Source organism: Suncus etruscus, chromosome 2 (genome assembly GCF_024139225.1).
Source record: "Suncus etruscus isolate mSunEtr1 chromosome 2, mSunEtr1.pri.cur, whole genome shotgun sequence".
Taxonomy (NCBI): Eukaryota; Metazoa; Chordata; class Mammalia; order Eulipotyphla; family Soricidae; genus Suncus; species Suncus etruscus.
Genome location: NC_064849.1, coordinates 119918987 through 119935151, shown reverse-complemented (window position 1 = coordinate 119935151; position 16165 = coordinate 119918987). Strand labels below are relative to the sequence as shown.

The 16165-nt window shown below is 43.9% G+C and overlaps 1 long non-coding RNA gene across 1 annotated transcript in view; it reads left to right on the top strand.

Annotated features, from left to right (window-relative positions):
- Positions 1-16165, top strand: part of LOC126001558 (uncharacterized) — a 998123-nt gene that overhangs the window by 274526 nt on the left and 707432 nt on the right. The window lies entirely within an intron of this gene.

The following is a 16165-nucleotide window of genomic DNA, read 5'->3' as shown; positions in this document are numbered from 1 at the left end:
CCATTAGTTCAGTCATCAAACATTGAGAGAAACCATTTCATGCAGGAACTTTGTCACACAAATTGGGACTATTAGGAACAATGTGACTTTCTTAAAGATATCAAATAATAGAAAAAGAGATAGAAAAAGAAAAAGACAATAGCACAGTATGACAACAATCACCCACAGTCACACAGGAGACCTCCAGAAGCAAGTTCAGTGGAGTCAGCCTAGTGGACAGGATGAGAGGGGGGAATAACATCTTCATCAGAGAGAAAGGTAAGGGGAAAACATTTAAAAGATCACACGCTGATTTAAAAGGCCACACACTGGGGCCGGTGAGGTGGCGCTGGAGGTAAGGTGTCTGCCTTACAAGCGCTAGCCAAGGAAGGACTGTGGTTCGACCCCCCAGCGTCCCATATGGCCCCCAGCGTCCCAAATGGTCCCCCCAAGCCAGGGGCAATTTCTGAGCGCTTAGCCAGGAGTAACCCCTGAGGATCAAATGGGTGTAGCCCGAAAAAAAAAAAAAAACTACACACACACACACTGATCTTTTAAATCAGCTTACTCTGCCTAGATACTTACCAATGCCAGACATTATTCTAGTGGCTTTCAAACAAAGAAGTTTCCTCACCTGACACATGACTTGAGGACCAAGTACTTTTCATATGCTATATTTTTTAATTTTCAAGGATCTAAAAAGAGAACTACAATTACATTAATTTTTCAGATAAAGAGACTGAAATAGCTGTAAAGTGAATTCAGTGTCCCGGCTAATAATTATAATCAAAAAGTGTCCAGATTAGAGATTTAGATATTGATTATTTAGCTCCATGAACATTTTTTTCAAGATAACTTAAGCAAATGTGCATTTGTTTATTTATTTATAAAGCATCTGAATTGGCTGTGGGCACAGACTACCACCAGATCTCAGGGTTAAGAGCTGCAGTCATGAGGGACTGGAGAACCATCAGACCAAGACAGCTATTTTCTTCCTCCCTCTACCATCATATTGTTGCTCTTCTCTGCTCTTCTCTATCCTTTGTCTCTCTCTATATCTGCAGACTGGTTCTTTCCTTTTGCTTATCATGGTCCTAGTATCATCATGGAGGCTCCAAAACAGGTTCTGGTACCCCAAGACTACACAGTACACATATGAGATTCATCATAGACATGTCAAAAAATGTACAAATGGTCAGAGAAGGGATTTCAAAGTGCACAGCTCATAACTAGTAAACACTCCTGATGACATCAGTGGTAGCTAGGAAGATGGGGAAGAATACCGAACACTGTGGCATTTCAGAAATTTCAGAAAAGGAGGCATCTGTCCATCCCAGAGGTTCTGGCATCATGACTTTTAAAAAAGTCTCTCACATTATCTTATTTCAACTTCACATATTCCAAATCAAAGCATACACATTTGAGCCATTTTCCTTTATTTCTGTATTTCAATAAAAACCTTAATATCAGTTTTCTCTGCCAGTTTATGATTAATATTAACTTGGGGGCTATAGGACTGGAGAGGTTGTACAGCAGAAAGTACAGCTACTTTCCTTGCATACACCAGCACTGCAAAAAGTACTCCAAACATGGCTAGAAGTGATCCCTGAGCACAGAGCCAAGAGTAAGCCCTGAGAACAGACCCAAATCCCCCAAAAGATGATAGTAATAAGTTAAAATTAACCTTAATTCTTCCTTTATATAATATTTTTATACTTTTTAACACTTTACTTCTAGCCCTTTATTCTTATAATAATCACGGCCTCCTAGCCTACTTCCTTCTTTCCCTGCCCAAGAGTAGTCACTGTGGCTAAATTTCAGTGATCACCATCATCTGTTCACATCATATGTCCCTTTGCTCTGCCCCGGGGCCCTGCTGTGCTCAGGCACATTGTTCCTCCCCATAGCTTCTTATGCTTATCCTTCTGGCTGGAATTGCCATTCATAAGCCTTAATTCCAACGCTCTCATGCCACTGAGTTTTCCTTTTCAGTGAGATGGGTTTTCCTTCTCATTATTCTCTTTCTTCTGTTCTTCTCAAAGTCTGCTTACATTTTTCCTAGATTGAGGATCTCTCAATTAAGCATATTTCTTGTGACTTCCTCTGGTTTCCCCTGATTCAGCACTACTTTGGATCTGTCTTGCCACACCCCATGTCTGCTTCCTGTTCTAGTAAGAGGGAAGCCAGCTTGTAGCTGTGCATATGGTTCCTCGTACAGAGATGAAATTTTGTTTTGTTTTGGTTTGGTTTTGGGTTACACCTGATGGTGCTCAGGGCTTTCTCCTGGCTCTGTGCTCAGGTATCACTTTCTGGCAATGATCAGGGTGCAGATGTGGTGCCAGAGATCAAACCTGGGTCAACCACATGCAAGGCAAGCACCCTACTTTGTACTATCATTCTGGCTCACAAAGATCAAAGATCCCCTGTGTTAGCTGGCAACCTAAGGTCTAGCCTAGGGGAACATTCTCAAGAAGTACACAGTGTCCATTGCTTTCTCCCTTCCCTTTCCTCCTTTTTTTGGCTGAAATGCAGATGTGCTGTGAACGATATTTGTATAAGCATTGTGATCAAGCCACCCTAGTGACAAAGGAAAAGAAACCACACTAAGCCAGCTGAGCTGCTGTGTCTACAAGGCTGCACAGAGGAAAATACTTTTCCATTCAGTCTTAGTCACTCTTGTTTGGCATCTGCCTAAGAACAGCTGCATTCATATTCTAACTAATACAGGTGCTCGATACTCATCTACTGAGTCCATCTCATGCATAATACAGCCTAGTGTTGGACAGGAAATAAGCACCCTGCAGGGCTTTCCCTTCTTGTTTTTGGATGGAAGTGTTAGGCCACTGGGCCTCCCGGAACCCATTCCAAGATGCTTCTGGCATTCAGAGCACTCTAGAAACCGAGCTCATCCTGCTCGTGCTTTATTGATTAAAGGCACTTACTCCAAGATCAAATACACCCCAACTGTGCCAGAAATCCCTTTTGTCAAAGGCCGTGCTGAGTGTCGGCTGAGTGTGGAATTTGCTTTGCCTGGGAAACATGGCCACAGAGGGGACGTCACACAAACAACAGACAGTCATCAGGACAGTGTGACCCAGCCTGACTGCTCAGTCAGCTCCAGCTAGCTGTCTAACAAAAACCCCTAAAGCGCAAAGTATCCTTTGCTATTCTTCTGTGTTTAATCTTCTAATTTTCCCAAGTGACAAGAGTCTGTGACTGATGCTCGGTGAAGAGGCCACATGTCATCTGTGAATTCTGTCTGTGACCCCACCCCGTCCTTGAAGTGGATCCTCCGAATGCTCCCCAATGGGTAGGAAAGAACCCACACAAGGTAAGAGGCCAGCAGGTGGGTTATAGCCCGTCATTCAGCGGATGCCTCCTAGGCCCCCTGAACAGCCACCTCCCCTCGCCCCTTGGCTTGCATCATGCTCCTTACAGGAATTGTGCCTCACATGGTGAGTGAAATAGAAGAGCCAGGAAATGAGCAGGATTCCTGGGCTGGAGGGAGGCTCATTGTTAACCAGAGAGGACAGAACAAGAGCAGCCACACATGGCATTCCAAGCCCTTGGCAAAGGACACAAAGGATGGCTGTATCCGCCCATTCTAAAGACAGTCTAGTTCTTGGATTCTGGAGCGCTAATGTTTTTTTCTCTATTTCCCCAGGCAAGAAGCATTGAGAATTTTGAGTTGATTCTGTGCACGTGCACACACGCATTTTAAACATGGTTGTGGCTCAAACAATCTGAGGGGGTCTATAAACATTTAAGAGACAGAAGAGACCGTAGGGAAAATCAATTCTGGAAAAAAAATAAGTCCACACGGGAGATGTTAGGGTGATGTCCCTGTTTCAGCATCTAACTTGATCCTTTTTGAGCCCCATTTGCGGCTTGAAAATTGGGGGTGAGTTTAAGCATTCAGACTGGGTTTGCCAAACAGTCTCTTACCCTTCCTTCCTTCCTTCCTTCCTTCCTTCCTTCCTTCCTTCCTTCCTTCCTTCCTTCCTTCCTTCCTTCCTTCCTTCCTTCCTTCTTTCCTTCCTTCCTTCCTTCCTTCCTTCCTTCTTTCCTTCCTTCCTTCCTTCCTTCCTTCTTTCCTTCCTTCCTTCCTTCCTTCCTTCCTTCCTTCCTTCTTTCCTTCCTTCCTTCCTTCCTTCCTTCCTTCCTTCCTTCCTTCCTTCCTTCCTTCCTTCCTTCCTCCCTCCCTCCCTCCCTCCTTCCTTCCTTCCTTCCTTCCTTCCTTCCTTCCTTCCTTCCTTCCTTCCTTCCTTCTTTCCTTCCTTCCTTCCTTCCTTCTTTCCTTCCTTCCTTCCTTCCTTCCTTCCTTCTTTCCTTCCTTCCTTCCTTCCTTCCTCCCTTCCTTCCTTCCTTCTTTCCTTCTTTCCTTCCTTCCTTCCTTCCTTCCTTCTTTCCTCCCTTCCTTCCTTCCTTCCTCCCTTCCTTCCTTCCTTCCTTCCTTCCTTCCTTCCTTCCTTCCTTCCTTCCTCCCTCCCTCCCTCCCTCCTTCCTTCCTTCTTTCCTTCCTTCCTTCCTTCCTTCCTTCTTTCCTTCCTTCCTTCCTTCCTTCCTTCCTTCCTTCCTTCCTTCCTTCCTTCTTTCCTTCCTTCCTTCCTTCCTTCCTTCCTTCTTTCCTTCCTTCCTTCCTTCCTTCCTTCCTTCCTTCCTTCCTTCCTTCTTTCCTTCCTTCCTTCCTTCCTTCTTTCCTTCCTTCCTTCCTTCCTTCCTTCCTTCTTTCCTTCCTTCCTTCCTTCCTTCCTTCCTTCCTTCCTTCCTTCCTTCCTTCCTTCCTTCCTTCCTTCCTTCCTTCCCTCCCTCCCTCCCTCCCTCCTTCCTTCCTTCCTTCCTTCCTTCCTTCCTTCCTTCCTTCCTTCCTTCCTTCCTCCCTCCCTCCTCCCTCCTTCCTTCCTTCCTTCCTTCCTTCCTTCCTTCCTTCCTTCCTTCCTTCCTTCCTTCCTTCCTTCCTTCCTCCCTCCCTCCCTCCTTCCTTCCTTCCTTCCTTCCTTCCTTCCTTCCTTCCTTCTTCCCTTCCTTCCTTCCTTCCTTCCTTCCTTCCTTCCTTCCTTCCTTCCTTCCTTCCTTCCTTCCTTCCTTCCTTCCTTCCTTCCTTCCTTCCTTCCTTCCTTCCTTCTTTCCTTCCCTTTGTTTTCTTTCTTTTTTTTGTTCTTTAATTTGGGGCCTAGTCAGTGGTACTCAGGGCTTCCTCATGACTCCCTCAGCTCAGGGATCGCTCCTGGCAGGTTCAGGGAGCCATACATAGTGCCACCAAGGATAGCCACATGCAAGGAAAGCACCTTTCTCTTCACTATTTCTTAAGCCTTTAAAACTCTCCCCTTTGGGTTATAGTTTCTTTCTGGCTCCAGGGCTTTCCTGTCTTCCTTGCCCATCAAACAAATACACAGGCCTGAGCCCCTCCTGCAGGACTCAAAGGCTCCTGGCAGCTGGGCCCACCACCCTGCCCTGCTCATTCCTCCTTGTGACCAACTGAATCTGAGCCAGGAACACAAATGCTGATTATCTGTGCTCAGCTGCTTTTTTCAACACTTCCCCAGATGCAATGAGAACAGGATCTAGTCAGCTCTCTATCAGTTTCTCAAGCACTTGCTAAGGATCAGTCCCAGTCCCCAGTAGGCAGCAGACAAAGCAGAGAAAAGCTCACAAGCTAAAGTTCCCTTTGGGGGCCCAGCAAATAGTCCCTCCCATCCTCTCTCCTCCCCTTCCTTTCCTGGCCCCAGGCTTCTGGGAACAAATCAATAAACAACCCAGAGAAGACCACTGACCATCAAAGGCCTCTGACAATCAAAGGCTACAAATGACCGCTCCACAGAGCTGGCTGCTGGCAGCTTAAGCTTCGGAACACTTGCACTACTCTAGGTGCAGTTGGAGTATGTGGTCTAGGGTGCAGGGACCAAGCCTGTTGACAGTCCTGGGAGTGCTTTGTAGTGAACAGAGGTCAAGTCCTCTTTCCCAGGCAGCTGCACATGATGCTCAAGCCACACAGCAAGCCCAGTTCCCCAGAGTCTTATGGTGGCATTTAAAACCGGGTAAGTGTTAGCATGCAGGCTGGGTCACCCACACAATCTCATGTTCCCTCTTCTGGAGACTTTCTGCCTGGATCCAAGTGAATCAAAACTCTTCACCCCACCCATTTAGCCCACCCCATCCCATCCTGGTGCACATTCTGTCCTGCAGAAAAGAATTTGCTTGTGTGAAACACAAGTGAACCATATTGGCTGTTGCCGCCAATCCTCCTTCAGGTGGGCCAGCTGCTTGGGGCTCAGGACTTCCTGTTTGAGAACAAGGAAATGAAAGGGTCACCTTCTCTAGCCCTTTCTCTTCCTTGTATTTTCTTCCCTTTCCCTCCCCCGAATAGCAGGAAAAAAAAAACAACAACAACACTGAAATAAAACAAAACTCTCCACCCTCATGACCCATAGGACCCAGGAACTGGGACTCCTTCCTGGAGGGAAGGGCTGGCCTCTGCTGGACACAGTCTGTGTGACTAAGGGTCTAGGTGGCTCTTGCCTACTGGCATCTACTTGGTGACACCTTTTGTTTTTTTTTCTGGAGAATGAAGAATCCATCTTCAGGCTGCAAAGATCTTCAGACCTTTTAACTGCAGGCCTAGGAGAGGTCCCTGAGATGGGCCCCAGCAGGTTTTCCAGTGTGGGATGAATGTGGCCAGGGATTGGGGCTACCCCTGCAGGCAGGAAGCTTATTTTTCAAACAAGCTATTTTATCTTGAGGGATGGAAGTATAGGAGAGTGACTAGAAGACATGAGGCTAAGAGCCTGTTGCAGATGCTTCTCGGATTTGTCTCACTTATCACCCATTTTCATCTGAGTTTTTGCGGGGAGCCTCCCCAGAAATGGGTGTGGGTATCTCCAGGGCCACAACTGGCAGTTCTCTATTCTAGGGCTACACCCAGTAGCATACAGGAGACTATCCACTGCCTGATTAAGGCAAGAGCTTTATCCCTGTGCATTATCTCAGGCTCTGGGTTAGTTCAGCTGCTCTTGGCAGCTGCATCACAGTCATGCTGGGCCTTCAGACTTTCATATTTTTCCAGGTTCCTCTTTTCCCTTACAGGAACACAGACTATATCTAGAACAGCTAGGTGGCTTCAGGACAGGGCCAGGTAGATAGTAATATCCATATATAAACAGAAGTATTATGAAGTCATGTCATGGCTGATCCAGTCCCTCAATAGGGGCACATGTCATCCAAGACATCAGTAGAAACCATAATCCCTGCAGGTGCTGCTTTCAAACCCTCCAGGGAGACAAACTTGGGTAAGTCCTTTTGGCCTAGCAGAAGAGCACACAGAACACCAGGGCCTCTGTCACAAAAATCACCTCCATACTGGGTCAGCAAGTCAAAGTCAAAGTACATCAAGGCAGTGGGAGTTGACGGCACCTGCAATGACCCTTGTTCCAAGTAAGGCAGCCTTGGGGGATAAATCAAAAGGAAACATGCATGTTGGACACTGCTGGCACTAAATCAGCTGGCAGGCCTGGGTCACCTTCCTCATTCTTTCCCTGGTCATGACCTGATCTGGGGGATGTCAGATACCTGCCTCAGCATTTTGCTGGTCCAGCTTGCCCACTAGACCTCAACCACACCAGCAGAAAAGACAATTGCAAGTCTTTTCTGCTCCAGTTCCAGCCCTCAGATGGTAGTGATGTAAGGGGGGGGGGGCAGGTCAGCACTTCAGCTTAGACTTTGAGGAGCTGAAGAGAGAGCACAGTGGGTAGGGCACTTGCCTTGACTCAAGTTTTATACCCTGCGATACCTATCAACCCCACCAGAAATAATTTCTGTGTGAAAAAAAAACAAGCTTAGATTTTTTCTCAGTTCTCTTTAGTGAAAGCATTTATCCCCAGAGTCTCAGGGGGTGAAGTCTCACATGAATTCATCTCACTGGTGGGAGATCACTAATAGCAAGTCCAGATGTGCCTATGTTGCTCTTACCATGGTTGGAGATGGGCCCAGCTCAGAGATTTTTCTGATCAGCTGAACCTCTATCTAGAGTACTCTAACACTGTACAGACAACTTCTGAGGAATAGAAATGCCAAGATGAGTCCCAAAGATCACAAAGATGTCATAACACACAAGTTGTACTTCCTAAACATCAGAACCCCCCAGTGGGGACTTCCTGACTCCTTCTCAAGTCAGCTCCTGAGATCCAATTCCTAACAGAAAGCTTATAGGGGGCAGTAGGGGAGGAGGCTAATGGTCTTCCAAGAGCAATGCCTGAGTTTTCTCCGATGGACATCTGTGCCCAGAAAAAGGCCCTCATGAGAACAGGTTTGTCAGTTTCACTACCCAAGACATTCCGGTTCACCAGATCTTAAACAGGCTTCAGTGGAGCACATTGTGTGGACCACACACATACTATGCAGCAGCAGTGGGTCCTTCCTTTATTAAGGATCATTTGCAAGCCCTGCTCAGTCTGGGGCACACTAAACACACAGACCATTGGTCCAGGAAGGAGCATATTGCAGAACTTCCCAGAGCTAGCAAGAAGCCTGGCTATGTAGTAAGCTGCCTTTGTCTATTGCCCCTTAGGGACCAACTGCAGCCAAAGGCAAGAGACCAGGACTGGCAGTGATTAGGAGGGGGACCAGCATTCCCAAGTGGCCCAGTTTTTCAGTGGCACCTTTCCTCCTGCCCAGATATAAATTTAAGCATAAAATTTGCATTTGGTCCTCTCAGGGGACCCAAATGACCTAAGTCTCAGGTCTGAAATATTTCTAATCCTGGGAACTTTGGGTTCGAATCCCAGGAGGGTTTCTGGGAGGTCTGGCATCCTTCTGAGACACGTCATTTGAATAAATATGACCGCGTTAAGGAAGACCTTTGTAAAGTGAGGCTTCTAGAAGGGAGGGGTCTCTTGATCAGAGTTTTATCTAGTTTCTTTGCCAGATGTCAGACTTGCCTTCAAAAACTTTGGGGAGGGTCAGAAAGATAATATAGTGGGTAAAAACCTTGTAGGAACCAGAGGAAGCTAGTAGAGGATCTCTGTGTGAAACCTAGGCCCTGACTTGTCTTTCCTGTGAATACTCTATCCTGTGCTTTCCCAGCACTTCTCTGTCTATATATGATCCCCAGAGCTTGTCCTCTGAGCACTGCTGAGTATGGTTCTACCTCCGTAAAAGGAAGAACAGCAGTGTTTCAGAGTAGGAGTTGATTCAGTGGGAGATGCTCTAAGTTCAATCCCTGAAGAACTGCACCCCCTAAAAGCAAAAGAATGTCCATACTTCTGCCAAACACTTCCCTACCCCACTCTGGAGACAGGTATGTTCCTTATCAAGATGGTGCAGCCAGAGATGGTGAAGTGGGCTGGAGGAGGATGAAGCCCGGGAGATAGTTAAGATCAGGTGAGAGGAGGCCTGTAGGAGGCCTTGGCTTCTCCAGGGTAATGGTCTCTGGACTGCTCACTTATAATAACCTGCATTATCACCATGAAGGCACTGCCTAGAGCTGGGGACTCATAGAACAAGGGGACATTCAAGAAGATTCTCCGCTAGTTCCAAGAAGATGTAGCAAGTAGATATCAGCACAACCAAAGGCCTCCAGAATTTCAGACCTACACATAGAAAAGTGGTCTGCCCTCAACTTTCCACCATTCTCCACAATCCAGCAAGGGGGTACTTGGTTTGTTGGGGTCATTACTTACCACACAGGAGAAGCATTAGGGCTTAGGGTTGAGTGATAGTATAAAGGGTACTTGCATGATAGATTCTGTTCCATCAGTACTGAAAAGGCCAGAAGAGGGAGATGTGAAATTTGGAGAAAGAAAACTTTTGAGACTCAAATTCCTTTCACAAGAATGCAGAGCAGGAGTCTAAGACATTAGACCTGATAAAACAAGATTGTCTCTGCTCAGAGATGCTATGAGAGTGAAACAGTTTGCCTTTCTCCCTCCAAATGATTTCCTTTTCGCTTAGTTTGGCCAGAAGAGCCTCAGCAATAAAGAACAGCTCCATTTCATGGGTGAAAGCCCATAAGACCACAGGAGCTCAGTGGCTTTGCCAAGGTCCCCCCAGATGAGCAGATGATTCAGTCAAAGCTAGTTCACAAAAGCCCGCTCTGACCACAGCAGTGTGAAGGTAGAGACTACCCTCCACACTCCCATCCAACAAACGGGTATATACATGTACCAAATTGAGGAGGACCCAGCAATTCTTTAGTCAAGGAAGCTTGAGTTCAATTGATTGGGAAAAATTTCAGTCTTCCATGGCCTCTTCTGCCACGATGGGGTCAAACAAATGTGGGAATATGAGGAGGCTGAATCCATCCAGGAAGCAAAGACAAGCTCAGGACAAGCCTAGGAATTCCTCTGATGAGGGCATGGACAGCCTGCCAGCCCTGTAGGCAATGAAACCATATAGCACATGAAGGCTGCCATTGTGGATAATTGTCTTCTGGGATGTTTGCTTGTCTGACCAGTGGTTAAACAGGATTTTTCCTGCCTCTATGATGCCTGAGGCACCCTCTCAGCTGAGAACAATAAGTGCTCAAAATGGGTGTTAGGTCTTCAGGCAAATAACCTTCTCAAGCCTGTATATGGTGATGGTTAAAAACTGGAAAAATCCAGGGGCCTGCAAGGTGGCGTTAGAGGTAAGGTGCCTGCCTTGCAAGCGCTAGCCAAGGAAGAACCATGGTTCGATCCCCCAGCGTCCCATATGGTCCCCTGAAGCCAGGGGCGATTTCTGAGCGCTTAGCCAGGAGTAAGCCCTGAGCATCAAATGGGTGTGGCCCGAAAAACAAAAAAACAAAAAAACAAAAAACAAAAAAAGAACCTGGAAAAATCCAGTTTGAGAACTAGGACGTTAAAGAGGCTACAATTCCAGAGGGCAGCTTAATTTATACCTTTCGGAAATAGGTTGAATGTGGAGACTGATTTCTAGCTAAGAAATAGTAAAGTTACAGAACCAGGAGGCAAACCTTAGGCTTTGAGATAAGGTTTTGCCTGTGTGTAGATGGAATGTTAAGAACAGTACTGGCCTGAGGAGAAGAAGGTGGGATGGTAGAAAGTGTTGTCCACAGAGGGTTGGGCTTCTGGAAACGCAGGGGTGAATGAAGGAAGTTTCCTTGAGAAGAGATTGCTCATGGTAAGGGCACAAAATGGGAGAGTTTTAGGAGTGGAAGGAGTTTTCAAGGAACCCGCAAAGATGTTCATGTCATCCCAGAGTGTCCTTGTTCCAGCCTCTGGGTTTTGTGCCCTTGTTATCAAATGCCCCTGTCCTCTAGATTAGTTCTGAAAAGATTCAAACAGTCACCAAGAGCAAGAAAGGAGATGGAAATGAGCAAGACACCTTTCCTGAGGTTCAGGCTCCTAAGATTAAATCAGGCCAATGAGTACACACATGCATGCGTGTGTGTGCATGCACACACATGTTTATATGTGGCTGTATGGACTGGTAAGACTTGAAAGATCTAAAATATGGGGTTGGAGAGAGAGCATGGAGGTAAGGCATTTGCCTTGCATGCAGAAGGACTGTGGTTCGAATCCCAGCATCCCATATGGTCCCCCAGGCCTGCCAGGAGCGATTTCTGAGCATAGAGCCAGGAGTAACCCAATAACCAAAAATAAATAAATAAGAAAGAAAGATCTAAAATATGTGAATTATTTAAGTTTTGATTTTACATGTTCTGTTGACCCCTGGACATTTGGGGCAAAGTTGTCTCTCTTTCCATATATAGTCAAAAATCCTCCTATATCTACACTCACCCCACATTTTACTAATAACTTGCTGTCAACTAGATGCCTTACCGATAACATTAACAGTTGATTAATATATGTTGTCTGTTCCTGCATTATATACTGCATTCTTACATCAAAGTAAGAAAAAGCGATTTATTTTTTTATTTACTACTTTTTTTTTTTATTGGGAGAGATCACATCCTGTGGTGCTGGGGATGATTCCCAGTTCCAGGAGTTCCTTCCAGCTGTGCTTGGGGGATGATGGGTTGCTCAGGTTTTAAAACATTGAGCCATTTTGCTGACCCAAATTTTGTTAAATAAATTTTATATTATAAAGAACTTCCTCCCTAAGACAGGCATCATGTTCTGCTAAATGTTTTACATAGTTATAAGGTATTTGTATTTGAATTGAGATTTAATTTCAATGGTGAAATTCACTTACATTGCATTGGCACTCGGGCATAGCAAATATAAACTAGACAAAATATAAACAAACCCCCCAAACTCTATCTGAAGTCATTGGAGTGTACGGAAATGGAGGCAGTTTTTGGAATATTTTCAAGTCTTAGAAGGAAAGTGGTTCAGGGTGGGCTTTCCATTTTATAGTTACTGGCCTGAGGGCAGGAAACAATTCAGCATATGGAGTGGCTAAAACTCCACTTAAAATCTTGACATCTTCCCAGCCTTTGAAAATCAGAAGAGATTTTAAGACAATGAGAGTGACTAACTGAAACATTATGGCAGTGCTTCAGTAATTAGAGATCTAGGAAGCAAGAATGGTCATTGGGGAAGGGCACATTTTGTGTATAAGCCATGAATAAAGAATGATTTCACTGACCCCTACATGACATGTGCACAGGTCAGAATGAAACCCCATGAAGAACAAGAAAAATGAACAGAAATGTGAGCTTTATCCAAGAAATTGACTTTGTAGTAAATTGGAGTTAAAAGTCAGAAAATAAGGAAATATGAAAAGCAGTATTTTTCAGAGAAGTAAAACAGAATACAAATATTCAGGGGCCAGAGTGGTAGCACAGGAGTAAGGTGTTTGTCTTACAGGCAGCAGACCTGGGAAGGATCCCAGGCATCCCATATGATTCCCGGAGCCTGCCAGTAGCAACTTCTGAGAGCAGAGCCAGGACTAACCCCTGAGCGCCACCAGGTGTGGCCACAAAACCAAAACTAAATAAATAAGAAAGAATACAGATACTCATAACAATATATATAGTGCAAAATTATTTAACAAAATAAGAATTAAAGCAACATAACACATTCTCAAAGAAAAACAAATCAATATACACCAATCCTGTTAAAAGTTAAATGTTGAATTGATCCCCCAAAATATATAACATCTGGGGCCGGAGCAGTGGCACAAGCGGTAAAGTGTCTGCCTTGCCCATGCTAGCCCAGGAGGAACCACGGTTCGATCCCCCAGTGTATGATCCCCCAAGCCAGGAGCAATTTCTGAGTGCATAGCCAGGAGTAACCCCTGAGCGTCACCAAGTGTGGCCCAAAAGAACAAAAACCAATATATATATATATATATATATATATATATATATATATATATATATATATATATATATATATATATATGTGTGTGTGTGTGTGTGTGTGTGTGTATATATATATATATAACATCTATTATAATTATATTCAATGATAAAGTGGAAACATACTAAAAGAAATAAATATATGTGAAATAACAATGAAAATATAAGAATATTTTAAACAGGGGCGGAGAGATGGCATGCAGAAGGTCATCGGTTTGAATCCCGGCGTCCCATATGGTCCCCCGTGCCTGCCAGGAGCAGTTTCTGAGCACAGAGCCAGGAAAAACCCCTGAGTACTGCCGGGTGTGACCCAAAAACCACAAAAAAAAAAAAAAAGAAAAAAAAAAGAATATTTTAAACAAACGTAAATTTTACAAATAAAAATATATCTGAAATTTGATATTCTCAACGGAATGGAAATGATGAAAAAATGATGTCAAGAATAGATCCTTGATTATTTCTTTCACCAATGTTTTATATTTTTTGGTCATACTATATACAAGTGGGCTTTATTTTTATAAGTCATTTGGTAGGCTGGTTTAATAACAGTGAATTCCTCCTTTTCCTCTTCCAAATATGAATGATAGCCTAGCTGGGTAGAAGATTTCTTTTCTTTTTGGGGAAGGAAATTTTTATTTATTTTATTTTTTTACTTTTTAAATTTTTTTAATTTGCAATTTATTTTTTAATTGAAAAATGCAAATTTTTTATTCAAAATACCATTCAAAATGGCGTTTTGAATCACTACAAGGTACAGTTTCAGAGTTGTTTGTGATTAAGTTTCAGTTATACAACATCCAATACCCATCCCTTCACTAGTGCGCATTTTCTGCCACCATTGTCCCCCATTTGCTTTTTGCAATATCCCCTCTGGTCTCCCCCGCTGACAGACATTTTTATTTTCTGTTCTCTCTCTCTCTCTCTCTCTCTTTCTCTCTCTCTCTCTCTCTCTCTCTCTCTCTCTCTCTCTCTCTCTCTGTCTCATAATCTCTCTCTGGTGGAAGATTTCTTTTTTGGAGGTCTTTTCCCTTCAGAAACTCATATATATCACACTACCTTCTTCTGTACTATAGAATATCTGTTGAAAAATCTGCTGAAAAAAAAAAACCATTTATATATAAATCTTTGCTTCTCTCTTGTGTATTTTAGTATTCTCTGTGTCTTTGATTTTTGTCATTGTAATGTATCTTGACATGCATCTATTTGAATTTATTTTTTTTGGAACTCTTTTTTGGCAGTATATACACAGCTGTGCTCAGGGGGCTACTCCTACCTCAGTACTGGGAGATCATTGCTGGCTGTGCTTGGAGGACCATATGGTGCTAGTGACTGAACCTGGGCCTTTTGAGTGCAAAACATGTGCTCCATCCTGTGGAACTATCTCCACCATTCACTTGTTTGGAACTCTTTGAGTTTAGTAGATCTAGACATCTAATCCTTTTTCAGACTCAAAACCTTTTATTTGGTGATTATTTCTTTCAACAAGAATTCTGTCCTTGGGCCAGGAATAGTATAAAGGGTAGGAGGCCTCCCTCTACCCAAGTTAGAGTCCTAGTCACCAGAGCCTTGCTAAGAGTGATTTCCTGGGCACAGAGCCAGGAGTTAACTCTGAGCACCACCGGGTGTGGCTCAAAAATGAACAGAAAATTAATTATACTCTTTTTTTCTTATTCTAGAAACCCTATGGTGTTAGCATTGTTCCTTGTAATACTATTTATTCCATATGACTCTAAGTTTCTGCATTGTTTTAAATATTCTTTTCACTGATCTTTTGGGATGCTTCCCCGACTTTATTTAAGAGTACTTATTTGATGGGGCCAAAGTGGTGGCGCAAGGGGTAAGGCTTCTGCCTTGCCCATGCTAGCCTAGGACGGACCTCAGTTCAATCCCCTGGTGTCCTATTTGGTCCCTCAAGCCAGGAGCAATTTCTGAGCACATAGCCAGGAGTAACTTCTGAGCATCACTGGGTGTGGCCCCAAAAACAAAAAAAAAATTACTAATTTGATATTAGACTTTGGATTCTATTGTTCACCTCTACTGTATTTTTAAAGTTCAGTTATTATATACTTTATCTGGACTCTTTTAAAGCTTTCTCTCATGTACTTCTCTCTCTTTGTTGATGTTATCCCATCAGTGACCATCATTGGAATGGTTACTCTGAAGTTTTCTTCAAGAAGCTCTTTTGTATTAGAAGTTTTTTTCTATACTACTGTCATGGATTGTGTGAGCTCCTCTATCTTCTCATGTCTAGTGTTTCCCAAGGAAGTGAAAGTCTGTGTTCAGTGACCTTGGATGAAATCAGGAGTTCAAGGTTACCTCAGTGGTACGTACCTGGGCTGTGGCTGCAGACTCCATGTGCAGAATAGGGTGAATGGGAGACTGGGGCATTAGTTTCAGCCAGTGACAGAATATATATTCCAGGACCAACCCAGAGCAGAGCCAAGCTGGTCATGTTCCAGTGAGGGCACACAGCTAGCATGGGATTCCCCTTGCTAATTTGCCAAGCAATTTAGCAAATTAGGAGATCTATAGGGTGCTTCTGTCTGTAGGAATGTGAATTATTCACTAGTAGTAAGACATAGAATGACCAGGGACCAGGTCTGCTTGTCTGAAGAAAAATAAATGTTATTGACAAAACCATAAAATAGAGAAATACATTTATGGTACTGTATCATACATTTATATCAGTTGTTTATAACATGAATCGCCTGTCAGTATCTGCGTTAACATTGCTGTATGATACAAAAGACTATAGTTGTTTAACATCACTACCTCCTATATATTTATTTAAAAATCTCACATATAAGATAAACATGCAGTTCAAACTCAGGTTGCTGAGGGTCAACTGTCCCAGATTAGGGAAGGGAGAAAGGGGTTTATTTTGGTTCAGACCTGGCAGTTTGAAGACCTATGCCCCGCGGGCCACAT